This window comes from Pseudopipra pipra, chromosome 3 (assembly GCF_036250125.1).
Source record: "Pseudopipra pipra isolate bDixPip1 chromosome 3, bDixPip1.hap1, whole genome shotgun sequence".
NCBI lineage: Eukaryota > Metazoa > Chordata > Aves > Passeriformes > Pipridae > Pseudopipra > Pseudopipra pipra.
Window position 1 is genome coordinate 80552920 of NC_087551.1, and position 15252 is coordinate 80568171.

Consider the following 15252-nt stretch of genomic DNA (forward strand, 5'->3'; position numbering starts at 1 on the left):
AGTCTGTGTTGATACCAAGGGTTGCCCCAACTCAGGTGCAGCATCTTGCACTTGCTTTTATTAAGTCTCATGGTGTTCCCATGGGCCCACTTCTCAAGCTTGTTCAGGTCCCTCTGGATGGCATCCTGTCCTTCAGGTGTGTCGACTGCACCACTCAGCTCGGTGTCATCAACATATCTGACATCAACATATCTGCCTGCAGGGAATACCTATAGTACGAAGAAAATTGCAGATGAGACTTTTGTACCACCGAGAAATAAAGCACACTGAAAGCTTACCCATAGCACTGAAATGCTGCAGTGTGCAGACCCTGCAAGCATTCATTTTGGGTCCATGCTACTTAATTTCCGTCATTTCAGAGGCAATTAATTTTTTTCATAAATCCTCTCTGAGTTAGTCGGTGCCCAGGGATAAGTCTTGTCCTTTCAGAATACTGAGCTCAGCAACACTCAGAATATTGGAAAACTGAGAAATATAGCACTGCAGTGCACAGCCACACAGCCTTTACTCCACTTCTTCCTGTCCCATTAAGGCCAGCTATAACCAGTGACAACGTTTTGAAAGCACTTTATGGGTTACTGATGGGATATATAGTTACAGTGTGGCATAATAGGCACAAGATAGTTTACAATGCAGTTTAGCACAGGCAGACTTTTTTGAAGGGCTAAGTGGTTGGACATAAGGCAGAAGTAAATCCTGCTCAACCTTGTGAAATGGAAAGCATAAATGGATATACTGGAACAATGTAATAGCTGAGTTAGTCTTGTAACAATGGTTAAGGCTGTGTTTTTATTTCTCAGATGCTAAATATTTGAGTTGTTCTTAAAAAAAACACCACAAAAGTTCATACACTATCACAGCACGACCTTATCACTGCACTATAGACAATGAAGAAATGAGGCTACACACACCACGATTCAGTTTTCAGCATTCTCCACAGAGCTCTCTCTGAGTTTTCCCTTTATTAGGGTTCTTTGCTAAACAGCATCTGATGTCATTCAGTTAACTAGAATTCCCAGGACTTTTTGCAAACTCAGTGTTTTGATTCACACACTCCTTCTCGGTTCCAAGGCCAAAACACTCCCTTTTGATTCTAATTAACTGCATGCAGGTGCTGCTGGCTTTAGTTGTTCCCACACTGTACAACACCATTTTGTTGTTGAGTTTCTTAGGACCATTTTTTTAAACATAAGAGAAATATTTTCTTGTAGGGATGAATGTGCACACACACGGACATTTGAGTGCAAATATCTGAGATACTACACTAGCAGGGTAATTGTGAAAGATACCTGTGAGCTGTCTTCCCCTACACTTTGTTACTGTGAGATAAATAGCAGAAGGACATAGGGTAGTGATATTAACCAACACACTAAACTGTGTTGTCAGCAAGTCCTTAGAGTATTTGGGGATACATGTTTTTGCAGTTGTCTATATAATTTAAAAAAGAAAAGCACTGACTGCAGGAAAAGTTGCTTCAAATTACCTAGTATTTGAAACTTTTTTACTGGGGCCATAATTTCAGCACTGACAGACAAGTTTCAGGCTTCTCCACTCTCTCCAACTTCAGTGCCTTCCACTCTGTCAAAGAGCACCCTGCCTGTAGGCGCAGGAGGCTCTGAGCTTGTGCAGCCCTCAGGGCTGGTGAATAGCAAAGACAGATACCTCCTCTCCCCCTTGACTTGCATCGTTCATAGTTCCCTCTGCCACCTGCATCATTGATGTGCCTTCCAGTAGCTTAGAAGAAACAGAGGTGAGCAAAGGTATTGAATGTGCATAAATATTCATGTATTCGCATCAATTCAGCTGTTATGTGGGAGGATCCTGCACCCTTTACAGGCCTGGGGGTGGTGTGGATAACTGTATGCATCTGAAGATATCCAAGACCTGGAGTGCCAGTGTATACCTCCTCTCATAATTTTTCTCATCAACAGGCACCAATTTCTTTCTTGGTTTCATGGAGCAATGGGAGGCAGTGAAATGGGAAGCCTGGAGAAGACAGTAGGGATTGAGACACACTGCAGATAGTTTGTTTGGAGGGAGAGCCTGATGAAAGCACCAGAAGGGAAGGGCAGTTGTAGAAAAGTCAGTCATTAGAAGACTCCTACTGCAAAGCAGATTACAGTCTGCTTTGAGGCAGGATTGAATTTACCCTAGCCATATATGAGCACATATTTTAGCTAATACCTTAAAAAACTATAGAGCAGGACTTTCTGTAATTTCTCTACTTAGCCTGTGCCCAGTTCCTCACTATGCTGCTTGAAGGTTTTTCCTTATATCCATTCTAAATCTTTCTTCTGAACAGTGAGCAGATTCTGCTGTGCTGGGAAGGAGAACGCCTTTCCCTTTTCAGCAGATTGTAACAGCATTGTGTACTGTTTCCTCAATCACCTGTCTGCTCAGATTCCCATTTTCCAGAAAAAACATTTCTTTCCTCTTTCCCACATAAATTGGCTCTGTATAACTCTTCACATTCTTGCAGGTCTCTTCTGGACTCTTTTTCATTTCCCTACCACCCTACCAGATATCACCCTTCAGATGTCATATACTGTGCATGACTCCCAGAAGACAGCGACCTCCTCTTTAGACTTCTACAGTTACAAATGTGATCCAATCTTAGTAATTTTTTAAAATATAGTCCTGAATAAAATTTCAATTTTTTTTCCCTTCATTTCATCCTATAGCTGAGTATGGATCCTTCCTGCAGTACTGACACTTAGCCAGATATCTCCCATTATACATGGAAGTCATCTGCCTAAATTTTTTATACTGGATTTTATTGAGTTTCATCTCACTAAAAACCACTTTATATTCCTGTCCTTCCTTGCAGTTTCTCTTTCCTCAGGTTGGTGTCATTCTCAAATCTGATGTTCACATGCTCTATTCCATCATCTCAGCTATTAAACACAATCTTGAAACTGCTAATGACTCTTACCCCCATAAAACCACACCTCAATGCCCTTGAAGAGTGACAGTGAATTCTTGATTAACTCTTGTGAAGCGTACTTCATCACGTTGCCTTGCATTTACTTTTAATTTTTGCATCTACAGGATATTTGTCTACTGCAGCTATAAGAACCTCAAATGAAATAGTACCAAGAGCCTCACTAAAATCATAATGAATCATACCAACCCTCTTCAGTCACAAGGCTGGCTACCCTGCCAAAGAAAAGAAGTAGGCTGGTTTGGTGGGATGCTTTATTTACAAGTCTGTGCTGGCTGTTTTCATTCCCTCTTATCCTCTAAATCCATTCTTTCAGTGGATCGAGGTTGAACTGATGGGTATGTGATTTCGTGGGTTCATTTTTTTCCTGCTTTTTAAAGGTAAGTCTGTTATTTTCCCTCTTGCACTCCTCTTCATCAGACAGCTTGAATATATCTCTTGTCAAAACTCTTTCTTTTCTTTCCTGTTCTTCTATCACCACCTTAGATGAAAGCCAGAAATTCAACGATTGCATTTAACCCTTTTTTTACAAAGCTGATGCAAAGAAAGCATGCAATATCTCTGCATTTTTGCATTAATGAAATTGCTTTTTCTCTTTTTTTGGTGGTAGATCTAGACTTGCTTTTAATCCAATTAGCACATTTCTTTCTTGGTTTCCTTAATTTCCCTGCAGTCTTCACCTCTCTTTTAACCTTATCCTCTTGATTTAAAGTCTGCTGGGGTTTTTTTCCCATATTTTCCAGAATATCTGTTTGATTGTAAAGTCCTTAATAACTCCTGAGAAAACTCTATTGGTCTAATTCTCCTGTTTTTCCCTTTACAATGGTCCAGCTTGCCACTTTTCTTTTCACATAATCTCCTTTAATAGTTGTCAGTCTTTGGTCCATCTTTGTATTTAAAGCTGTTGACTTTGTCTAGAAATTCTTCCCACCAATTTCCTAGTTCCTTAGTTTGCTTTTTTCACTCCATAACTAATTCTTCTGCTTTTTCTCTGCCCGTTCCTCAGACTAATGAATTTTATTATGCGAAACCAGTTTCATGGAAATTATCTTCCACTCTTAAGAAATCCTCATCTATATTCTCAATTCCTCTCACTCAAAGCTAAATTGAACCAACTAAAAAACTGAGATCCTCCCCTGGCAGCAGAATCTGCCTTATGACCATTTTTTGGCCAAGTATCTGCCCATGGGAGTGGGAGTCAGACTAGCTGCTGTTTGAAGGTCCCTTCCAACCCAATCAGCCCGTGATTCATCCAAGACTGATGAGGGCAAACAGTGGACCCTCTTTCTGACAAAAGGTGTCCATCAGCCTTGTTCTCTTTTTTCTTTTTTTTTTTTTTTTAAATTTTGTCATCTGATGTACGCAGTCTCAGAGATCAGATATAATGTTAAAAACAAATGTTACAATTAATAGGTTTTTTATATCCCTTTCGAAGGTAAATACACAGAAAACATTATTCAGGATTAGAAGGATCACTCTGGGATAGTCCCATGGAAATGAGTTGTTTAGTACTGTACATAAACTGAACGGTCTCCATCTCAAAACAATTTTAATTAATAAGTTGCTCCAAAACCTCATTCCTCATTTCCATGTTACACTAAATTGATATAATTTTAAAGTACTTAATATTTATTTTTTTGCCTTTCAGAAGAGAATGTTCTGGGTAAAATAATGACACAAACTTCTTGACTTTTACAATCACATGGTCATTATTTTAGCTGATTGCACAGGATTAAAAAGTGTTGTTATGATTGCAGCATATTTTCTTTCAGAAGCAGTAAGATTGTGCTTTTTTAAAAAACATATACACACAGAGATAGAAATTGTGCTCACACCTGCGACTTCAATACCTTTGAAAAATAATCAAGCCTTTAAGTTTTTCTTTTGTTCAGAAAGAAAATAGCTCAATGATTTATTAAAAAAACAAACAAACAACCCCACAACATTTTAGCTACTGCTTCTGCAGGTAAGTACAACGTTTTATCCTTTCACCATTTATTTCTGCTGTGATACCAACTTCTTTTACTTTCAGCTTTTACTGAGACACGGTGTTCTCCAGTAAGCCTTTGTGATGGCTGTGATTGAGCTGCTGCTTATGCACAGCATTCAGCTCTCAGTTATCTCACATATCCACCAGCTGCAGGAATTGATATCAGAATCTTGGAAAATGCAATGGGAAACAGTTATGCAGCCTTGCAAGGAACACAAGCCTTCGATGTTCCCTCTCCCAGCCCCAGGCTTCTCAAAGTGTTCCCAAAGTTTCAGAAGCATGTGGACTGAAGTCCAATACTTTTTAGCCACTAGCATCTTTAAATGCCCACTGCCTGTAAAACAGCCTTTGTTGGAAAACGTATTTCTTAGAAAGGTGATTATAGCCCCCAGAGTGTCATTTGAGTTGATCTTAACGGTATGAAACATCCCTCTAAGAGTACAATATTTTCCAAATTGCTACAGCAAATTCTGAAAACCAGTGTGCAAAAACACAGTGGCTTCTCCACTTAGGTGTAGGCTGTTGAATAAATCAGACCCTTGGCCATTCAGAAATAGAGATCTCTTTTTGTTCCCATCCATCCCTGCACCCTCATCTGCCTTCAGGGAGATATCACATTTTTCCTTGAACCTCCCAAGTGTCCTTCTGCATCTCTGGGGTCTTCTAGGTGTTTCTGTGTTCTTGTTCACTGCATTTTATCTGCTTCTTTCTTTTTTATCATACTCTTTTCCATATTACACTTTTAATATTTTGTATAAGAAAAAGAATAATATTTCATTTCTAAGACTGAAATGTTCTCTGGGGCCTAGAAATCAGGGGTCTGCACTGGTGTTAATAACTGCAACAAGCCTTTTTGGTTGCTATCTTATCCTATCTTAAACTAAAAGCATATAAAAGAAGGAGAAAAAGCATATAAAGGAACGAGAGGGGCACACGTCTAGTTCTGCCAGAAGGCTGACATTAACTCTCAAATAACCAGCATCCTAGGGAGAAGTTTTCATGTCAACACTATCCCACAGAAAGCTGGTTGCCCTTGTTCAGCCCATTCTGCATGCCTCCCGGAGTCATCTGCCAATGTCCTTCTCAGATTCCCATTGTCACCCACCCTGCAGTATCCCGTCCCACATCTCCTAACCCAAACTGCCAGTCCACCAGTTCCCTTCTAGTCAGCCTCAGCGTGTCTCCTTTGCCCCCCTCTCTTTTCTTGTGAAGCAACTCCTTTGCTGATACACACCCTCCTTACCCAACACACATCCTCATCCCAACTCCACAGATCTTTTCCCCCCCCAGTCCAGCTCATTCCTGCTGCCAAGCCTCCAGTCCTAGTACTGCTGCTTCTACACAGCCGTGTTTCACAGACCTATCACTTAGGCTGCTATACCTATATTTTATTTTATTTTATTTTAATTATTGTCTCTTCCACAATAAAGTGTTTCCTTCAGGAGAAAAGGCAGAATATAGATTCTTGGTAAGTCTGTACACAGCATTAGTCCATTAGCAATGTAACAATCAGACTACATCCCATATCAGAGATTGAGTCTCAGCTGTCCTCCTGAACTCTTCCTTACTTCATTTGGAGTCTGCGGGGAAATTGGAACTATGTATAGCTTATGAAGCTTTGCATTTTAACAGTTTCTCATTCTTAATTCCAGTGTTCTGGGAGACAACCGTAAAGAGAAAGAAACACACAAAACCAAGAGCATGTTAATTGCATCCACCTCTCTATCTCCAGTGCAGGAGCCAATGTATTAAATATGCTAATAAAAATCCCAGTTGGTGAGTTATCTTTTTCTAAAAGAAACTGGCAAATAGTACATTCCTTTAAGACTCATGATTATGGTACTAAGGAATTGCCATAATCCCCCATTTCCCATGCTTTCCTCTTTGCCAAGGCTCTCCTTGTGAAATAGCAAGATTCAGGATGGGAACGGTTCCAGGCATGGAGAAAAACATACAGCAATTGACAGGACTTTATTATATGGACCTTACAGTTATTATATGGACTTTACTGTTACTATGTGGTTTCATTGTATTCACACTACACAGTGCACATCCTGGACACACCCGGGCTTGCCACGAGTTTGCCTGCTCCCTGCTTCCCCCGCTCCCCTCTCTGACAGGCTGAAGAAGCTGCAGAGAGGAAACAGTTACCATTTGCCCTTTCCTTCCCCGGTTCCTCCCCCTTTTCGCCTGTGCCCCTATCCTGATTTGCTTCCCCGTTTGTCTGTCTCATGCCCCGTCCTATGTTCTGGCCCTTTCCTCGCCTGAGCTGATAAAGAATCCTGCGCACGCCTCAATAAACCATTCTACCTGCACCCTACCTTGTGTTCTGAACTCGTGCTGTGCCATGGCCCCATCCCCCTTTTGGACCGCGGCATCTCCTTGTTGGCCCGGCATGAGGGTTTGATGGAGGAAGCCTCCTCTAGGAGCAATGAAGACCCCACTGTTTGCAGTGCCCTATGAATGCATAAGGGTCATTTTGAAGTGGTTGGGGAATAGGCTGAAAGAAATAGGGAATCTGCTATTCTTTCCACAGCTGTGGTAAGTTTTCACTTTGAAAGAAAGTTGAGCTGGTTTAATTTGTTACAGTAAGGCTAAATAATTATGAGCATTGCTCCATGTATTTTAGGGCTATGAAATTTGCTATACTCAAGAAAGAAAAAAACCTATTTCAGGAGATTACAACTGTCTCATATTAATTCTGGTAAATTATTGCCAGTGCTCAGGCACTGTTAAAAAATTCAGCTTTATGCATTTCTCTGAGGAGAAAAAGCATCAACCTCAGAGCATTTATTGTAGTCACTTGCAATGTCTCCTCAGTGACACTGGCATTGTTGCAGCCTTCAGTGCAATAGATGGCAGAAGCATTTGCAGCCCAAAGCAATGACTTTCTGAGACTGACAGAAGAGACCCTACTCCAGCCATCACATGCAGAATATTGCCAGCATGGAATGGGAGAGGAGGACATCTGCAGCAATGCTGGTAGCTAGGGCAAGGTGCCATGAGGTGTCCACTGGAACATGGGTGTGAAGAGAACAAATGGTGAAGTCAGCACAGCACCACAAAAGCTGGGGTTGTAATTTTTTGCAAGAAATTCATATGAACTTTCCAAATTCAGAAATATATAAAAAATGGGCAGAACAAAGAAAGTAGAAGATTGCTGCACGGTGTTATTCACTGGTTTTAATTCTATTTTTAGGTTAATCTCCTTTTGATTTCTGACCTATGGTTTTTGAAACTGTGAGAGCTGATGCTCTAATGCTCTTGTTAGGTTTGCATAAGGGCCCCAGACAAATACAGCTGTACATGCACTGGAGATGGAAAGCAGGACTTCAATATCCAGTGGTCTGAGTTCAGAGGTACAATTATTGGCTTCCACATCTTTCTCTTCTACATCCTTTGCATGCCTCTATGGAACTATAGTACTAATCAGGCTCCATAGATTGAGAATAGTTAGATCATTAAATAGACTTCACTGCAAGAAAGCTAGAATTACTAGAGTGTGTGTTTGATCAGCAGATCCAGAGAAACATGAACAGAAATTTTATCTTCTTTGTCGCCTTTGAAAATCCCAGCCAATAGGAAGATACTGAAGATATCCCAGAATCTTGCCATTAGAGACAGATGGTTGGAAGAACCTGTATCCTGTTAACAATGTCATCATCTTCTGTATAAGACAGCCAGTCCAGCTGGAACAGTTTTCTCCAATTAGAGTGGGACAGAAGAACATCATCTCACAATCTGCAAATGCTTCATTTAACCAGGCTCAGACAGGAGGTTTTTACTGTGATGAAAATATATGTGTTTATGTTTGGCCATTTGAAAATGACCTACACCTTCTCAACCTACAATAAGGAAATACATGCAAAAACCTCTGGGATTTACAAGAAAAAAAAAATAGTGGTTTTACTGTATTTAACACAAAATAACAATTACCTAAGCATCCATTTTGTTTAATTACATACAACCTGATTTGAAACATCAAATCTTTGTGGGCTTGATTTGAAAAGACAATAGATATTTGAGATAACATGGTAAAAATGGGCCAAAGTTACCTTAGCAAATAATTAACTGTAGATTCTGTTATGAACACATTTATGAAGATAACTGGGTTACAAAACCTCTGCATTAAAAGTTAAAGCACATATGCTGGAGTATAATTGAGACACCTGCATGTTGCACTAATGTAGTTTTTTGCTTTCAGATAAGTAATTTGTACTAAATGTTGTACTATAATATTGCTAGATCACATAGTCAAGCTCTAAGCTTAAATGGACCCTGGGCAGAATGTCAACTGAAATTACATTAGGATAGCTTGATTACTGTCCTTAAAATGCAATACTTCAGAGCTCTGAAAAATGAGGTGCCACTGTAAACCAAGTCAAGAGTCGTGCTGACTTAGTGTGATAGATTTTATTCTATTGGTGAAAATAATTGGATTTCCATAAACTTTAAAGAAAGACGTTGTTGGATTTATATAAATCTCTCCAAATTGTTAAAGACAAACAGGTCTTCCATGCATGAAATACACGTTACAAAATTGTCAAGGAGAAAAGGAGGCAGAGCTGTTTCAGAGATTGCTCTAGAAAGAAGTTGTGCCAAAAGTCTATTGCAAAAGTCGTGAGTTTTCTTTCAATGAACACTATTTTGCAGTGCTATATGTAATGTTGTACATAAGTTTTAGCTGGTTTACGTGAACCCTAGATCCTAATGACTATGCACAGATTTTTTAAAAAATTGCTTGTCTTCTCCCTCCCTCCCCTGGTAGGTGAATGCACGGGTGAGGAGGTGAGGAGGTTAGAAAAGTTGAGAAGGGAATATATTCTGAAACTTTTCTTAATACCTGTTGCACACAGAGTAGGAGATAGTGGTTTGTCCAGAGAAGTTGTGGATGCCCCATCCCTGGGAGTGTTCAAAGCCAGGTTGAATGGGGCTCTGAGCATCATGGTCTAGTGAAAGGTGTCCCTGCTCACGATAGGGAGGTTGGAACTAGATGACCTTTAAGGTCCCTTCCAACCCAAGCCATTCTATGATTCTATGAATATGAGTCACATCATACCTAAAATAAGAATATGTATTTTTTCTAGACAGTTCTTTTAGCTTTTGTCTCTAGAAATATCAGCCTGTTCTCTACACTAACATCAACACATAGATTTTTCTTTTTGATTTTAGTTCAAAACAATTGAAAAGGAGATGTATTTAATAAGATATCAAAGGGTCTATCAGTTTTTAGATTCACTGAGACAAACCCTTCTTCTCTTATTCATGTATAAGACCACTCTAAGAATGATGAACAAGGATTGCCTTAAAGCATTATAATATGAGAAGGGTGATTAAAAATACTCATTAATCTTTAATCTAGGTCATGAATATGATCTCAGGAGGTATTGTGTACAAAATGAAATGGTTGTATATGTAGTGGGTGTCTCATTCCTCAGTAACTGTCTGGCAGCAGCACTCATCTCTTGGAGGACTTGCCAGAGGGCAAAGCACTGAAGGAAGGTTGATCAGAGCCTGGAGAGCTTGGGGCAGAGATGACCCTGGTCTGACTCAGGGTTATCTTACCAACGTGTATAACTGCCTGACTGGAAGAAATGAGGGAGCCAGGATATTTTCAGTGGTGCACGGTGACATGACTGGAGGCAATGGTCACAAACTGAAAGAAAACTGAGAAAAATGTTGCTACTCTGACGTAGACCATGCACCAGCACAAGTTGTCTGGAGAGGTGGTGCAGCTTCTGTCCTTGCAGCTACTCAAAATCCACCTGACTATGGTCCTGGGCAAGTAGGTCTAGCTGACCCTGCTGAAGAGGGGGACGGACCAGAGGTGCCTGTCAGTCTAATGCACTCCATGACTCAGTGACTGTCACCCACACTCAGGGAGACAGGCTGCATCCACATCCCCAGCATTTGCCTGTGGCTCCTCTGTGCAGTGTGTTCTGCCCCTGTGTCCCCAGGATACAATTATTGGTTTTCATGTGAGACGGGGCTGAGGTTTTGGGCAAACACCTAAGAAAGACGTGGTGACACTTTCTGTGCTTTCCAGAGAAAAATGGTACCAGATGTGCTGACAGGGCTGGTCAAAGGGGAAGGCTGCACTCGTCACCAAGCACATTCCTACAGAGGATTTATGGAAAATACTCTCAGGGTACAGCACACAGGCAGAGGCCATATGACTTCAGAAACTCATTCCAAATTGCTGAGCAGAAATTGCTTAGGAAGTTCCTTATTGCACTGCTGTAAAATGTGATGAAATGGGTCTCTGAAATCAGTTACGGATCAGTTCATTCAAAGAGTCTTAGTTTTCATTTCTACCTTTTATAAACTTTACCTCTGTTTAATACAGACTACCTGCATTTTGAAAGCTGATTTGGACTAGAAGAAAAATTAGAAACCATTAAAGAAAAACATCCTGAAACTTCTTTTCTGAAATGTTCTAAAATGGCTTTATTTATCAAAGAAAGAACCTCTTCTGTTCCCACTTTCGCACTCAATAACCCAACATTTTCAGCGGAAAGCATTTAATCATAAAACCCATGACAGCAAAAGAGCCTTTTCAAATGGAGGGAACACCTGACAGTGACAGGAGCTGGTGAGTTAATGGGAGACCATATGGGGTCATCACTGCAATTTTTCAATTGATGTGTGTTTGATTGCATTAGCTTGAAAAACCCAAGCAGATGCTAACATGTTTTTGTACGGTTTTTTTGCCAGGCTCCTCGGGAAAAGAAATGAAAGCCTTGTGGGCTCCTGGAGGGGCACTGACAGTGTTGCAGAAAATAGCATGGAGGTATAAATGCAAAAATCTTTCCTTTTGTCATCCTCACTTTGCAGTTGCAATGTCAGAGGTGGAGAGAGCACATTGTTCAGCAATTTGAACTGCCAGTACACAGATTTGGTGTGCTGATTACCATTTAGCAGTATTAGAATTCAAATGTGCGGAGTGCTTCCCAGAGGAGACCCTGCAGACCCCCAGAACATTGTTGCAGCTTCAGATATTTGTGTCCACTGGAAAATGGCTTAAGATCACTGACTGACTGACTGACTGACTGACCATACAGTGAGTATCACTGAACAGATGTCAGAAGATAATTATCCACCTGAACCAGATGGCCAGCTGAAAGAGAGGATCCAATATATTAGTTTCTTGAATGTTTTTTTTTCTTAATGTTTAATGAGCACAGGAGGAGAAGAAGTGGTAAAACAAAACGCTGTGAGAGAATCAAGGCTTTCTGGTTATGGGAAATTCTCTGGCTTGATTCTGTAATGAGGCTATTCTCTCCCAGAAGTACACATTATGATCACTTCTGTAAGACTAGGCTGATGAATAAGCAGATGTTTTTGTTTTGCACTTGGCTCTGAATTAATCTCTTGTACCATGCAGAGAGCTGTCAGAGTTTCACAGTTAAGAGCTACTTCCAGCATGGTTTAGACAAAAAGGCAATCTTACGTCGCTAGAGGAAAATAATGACTCTACAATGCTAGTCACACCTTGCCATGTCAGCGCCCACTTTCTTCCTGTTTTCTGTTCAAAACAAGCATAACATCTGTAGGAAATTTTTCTGCTTTTGGAGTAATCTGCTTCTGGTGTGGAGGATCCAAATTTCTTCCCAAGCAAGAGCATGTTATTCACCATGTCTACCCAGGAATAGTTGTGAATTGCAAGAATAGAGAGAATAGAGAGAAAAATACAGCATTTTCATGATACTGTTCTTGTTTGTTCAAAAATATGAAACAATGTATCTGGACTTACACAGTAAGTACAGTAAATTAAAATTTTATGGTGAAAATGAAGACTATTCAATATACAAATGTCAGTCCAAATGACATGGAAGCCACAAATCTGACAATAATGAATATTTTACAGATGCTGGCAAGTAAAATCATCAGCTAGATGCATGCCTCAAATGCCAGAAAAAACCAGCATTTGATGTTACTGAGCAGGGTTGAAGAAGCTAATCCTGTTCACACTGTGAGGAGCTGTTAAAAATGATTGTAAGGGTATCTAAAAACTTATCGAATACTGCTAAGGCATCTCAGCTGAATCTGCTTCCTTATAACATTAAGCAGAGGCAGCTCTGTTGTCACTGTTAGTGAAGGAGATACCATGTCTGAACATGCTGCTGGAAACTTGAGTCTCACAGTTTTGGAAGGCCCATTTGCAAAGGTTGCAATCGCATAACATGAAGAGAGTTGTCAGTCACTCACCACATCATCCGTTACACAGATCATCTACTCATAGCTTTCCTTATGATGATTTTTGATTTTTTTTTACACCTACTGTAGCAAAGTTCTTGTTTTTCCAGTCCAGAGTAACACTTAGAACTTGCAAATTAAGAATCCCCTCAAAAAACAGGGAAAAGAGATGAGAGCACTACTAAATGCTCAGGCTTCAGATGACCAGGTTTTCCCTTTCATTCATTTAAATAATGTAGAGCTTTTATAAGGGAAAAATAATCATTTTGCTTCAGTATCACAATTGCAAACTCTGACACATTTTTATGTCCAAGAACATGAGTTTTCAGAAGCTGTATGGTTCAGACGTGACAGCTACCTTCTAAGGAGTTCTTCCGTTTTCTGATGCGTGTTCCACTGAAAAAAGGGAACCTAAAATCAAGATGCACTTCAGCTACTCCCTGCCATTCACAATGCTGCCCCATGTGAGTTCCCTCTGGTGGGAGCAGAGAGGTGACGGGAGCAGTCAAGAAGTGCTGACAGTCAAGGTCTCTCATTAAATATCTTCCCCTGCAAGTGAGGGTGTCTTATGCTCTGCTAATGGCATGCCCTGAAAGACACGGGTAGATAATGAAACATAACCACTTGATTGCTTCAAGTCATGGGTGCTGCTGCACCCTACATCTCCTGAAAACCCTGTGCAGGCACCTATGCTGAGTTGTTATGCTCCTAATGGTCCCTGGATTTTTGAAAGCAAAATCCTTTCCCTGTGTACTAGCATATATGACAAACAGTCTGAAATAACCCAGAACCACCTCCTGAGCACCTGCAGCTCCCTCTGATGAAAGAAGAAAGAATACAAGCATAAAGTTCTGACAAGACTCTCAAACCACAGCAGGTTTTATAGAATAACAGAATGCTTTGGATTGGAAGGGACTATAAAGACCAATAAGTTCCCACCCCTCCATCATGGGCATAGATACCTTCCACTAGATCAGATTGCTCAAAGCCCATCCCACCTGGCCTTGAGCATTCTAGGGATGGGTCATCCAGAACTTCTCTGGGCAATCTGTTCCAGTGCCTCACCAACCTTACAGTAAAGAATTCCTTCTTAATATCTAATATGAACGTGCCCACTTTCAGTTTAAAGCCATTCCCTGCTGTCCTATTACTACAGGTCCTTGTAAAAAGTCCCTCTTCAGCTTTCTTGTAGGCTCCTCCTGAGGTAGGGGAAGGTGCTATAAGGTGTCCCCAGAGCTTTCTTTTCTCCAGGCTAAACAACTGCAGCTCTCTCAGACCCAGCTCTCTCAGGCTGTCTTCATAGGAGAGGTGCTCAAGCCCTCTGATCATCTTTGTGGCCCTCCTCTGGACCCACTCCAGCAGGTCGATGTCCTTCTTATTTTGGGGCCCCCAGAATGAGTAAAGGAGGAGGATCACCCAACATGCTGGTCATACTTTTTTTGATGAATACAGGATATGGTTGAGTTTCTGGGCTACAAGTGCACATTGTTGAGTCTTGTTGAGCTTCTCCTCAGGGCTGCTTTTAACCAAAGTCTTTGCCCAGACTGTGTCTGTGCTTGTGTTTCAGCAGAGATTAATGGGCTCAGGTGATGAAAAGATAAGTGTATACCTTCCTCAGTTGGAAATAAATCTGGAGGAAATAAGGTTCTACAAAGATCAGAGAAATCAGAGGTGGCAGAGATAACAGGAAAAAAAAGAAGAAAATGTAATAAAATCTGAGATCATTTATCACTTAGCAGTGAAGAGATTGAAACTTGCAGCAGAGAGAGAAAAATTCTTTTCTCCTTTATGCAGAAAGAAACCACAGACAAATCCTCCAGTGAGGGATTCCTTGGAGACCACCAGGCCAGACTAAAAAATTCATTTCTGAAGTGCTCAATTCCCACCATTATGATGCCTGATGATAAGGACATTTGACAACACAATCTTTTCTCAAGATTGTGTGTGTGAGATGGGAAAAGAAAATACCTATTCCTCTTTCTGTACTGCTGGAGTTTATGATGGAATAAAGTGTAGTAAGTGCTTACTGAATATTTTTTACTCCCTGTTTTCAGAACTTTATTCCCCAATACCATTATATATAGAAAAAATAGACTCTTTATGATCAATTCACTGAATAGAAAAA

General features: G+C 40.5%; 1 long non-coding RNA gene across 1 annotated transcript; it reads left to right on the forward strand.

Moving 5' to 3' along the window:
- Positions 1–3132: 3132 nt before the first annotated feature.
- LOC135411890 (uncharacterized) lies at positions 3133–15252 on the forward strand. The gene is made up of 2 exons (XR_010429369.1): positions 3133–3321; positions 11646–15252. It is a non-coding gene; the product is annotated as an uncharacterized LOC135411890 (long non-coding RNA).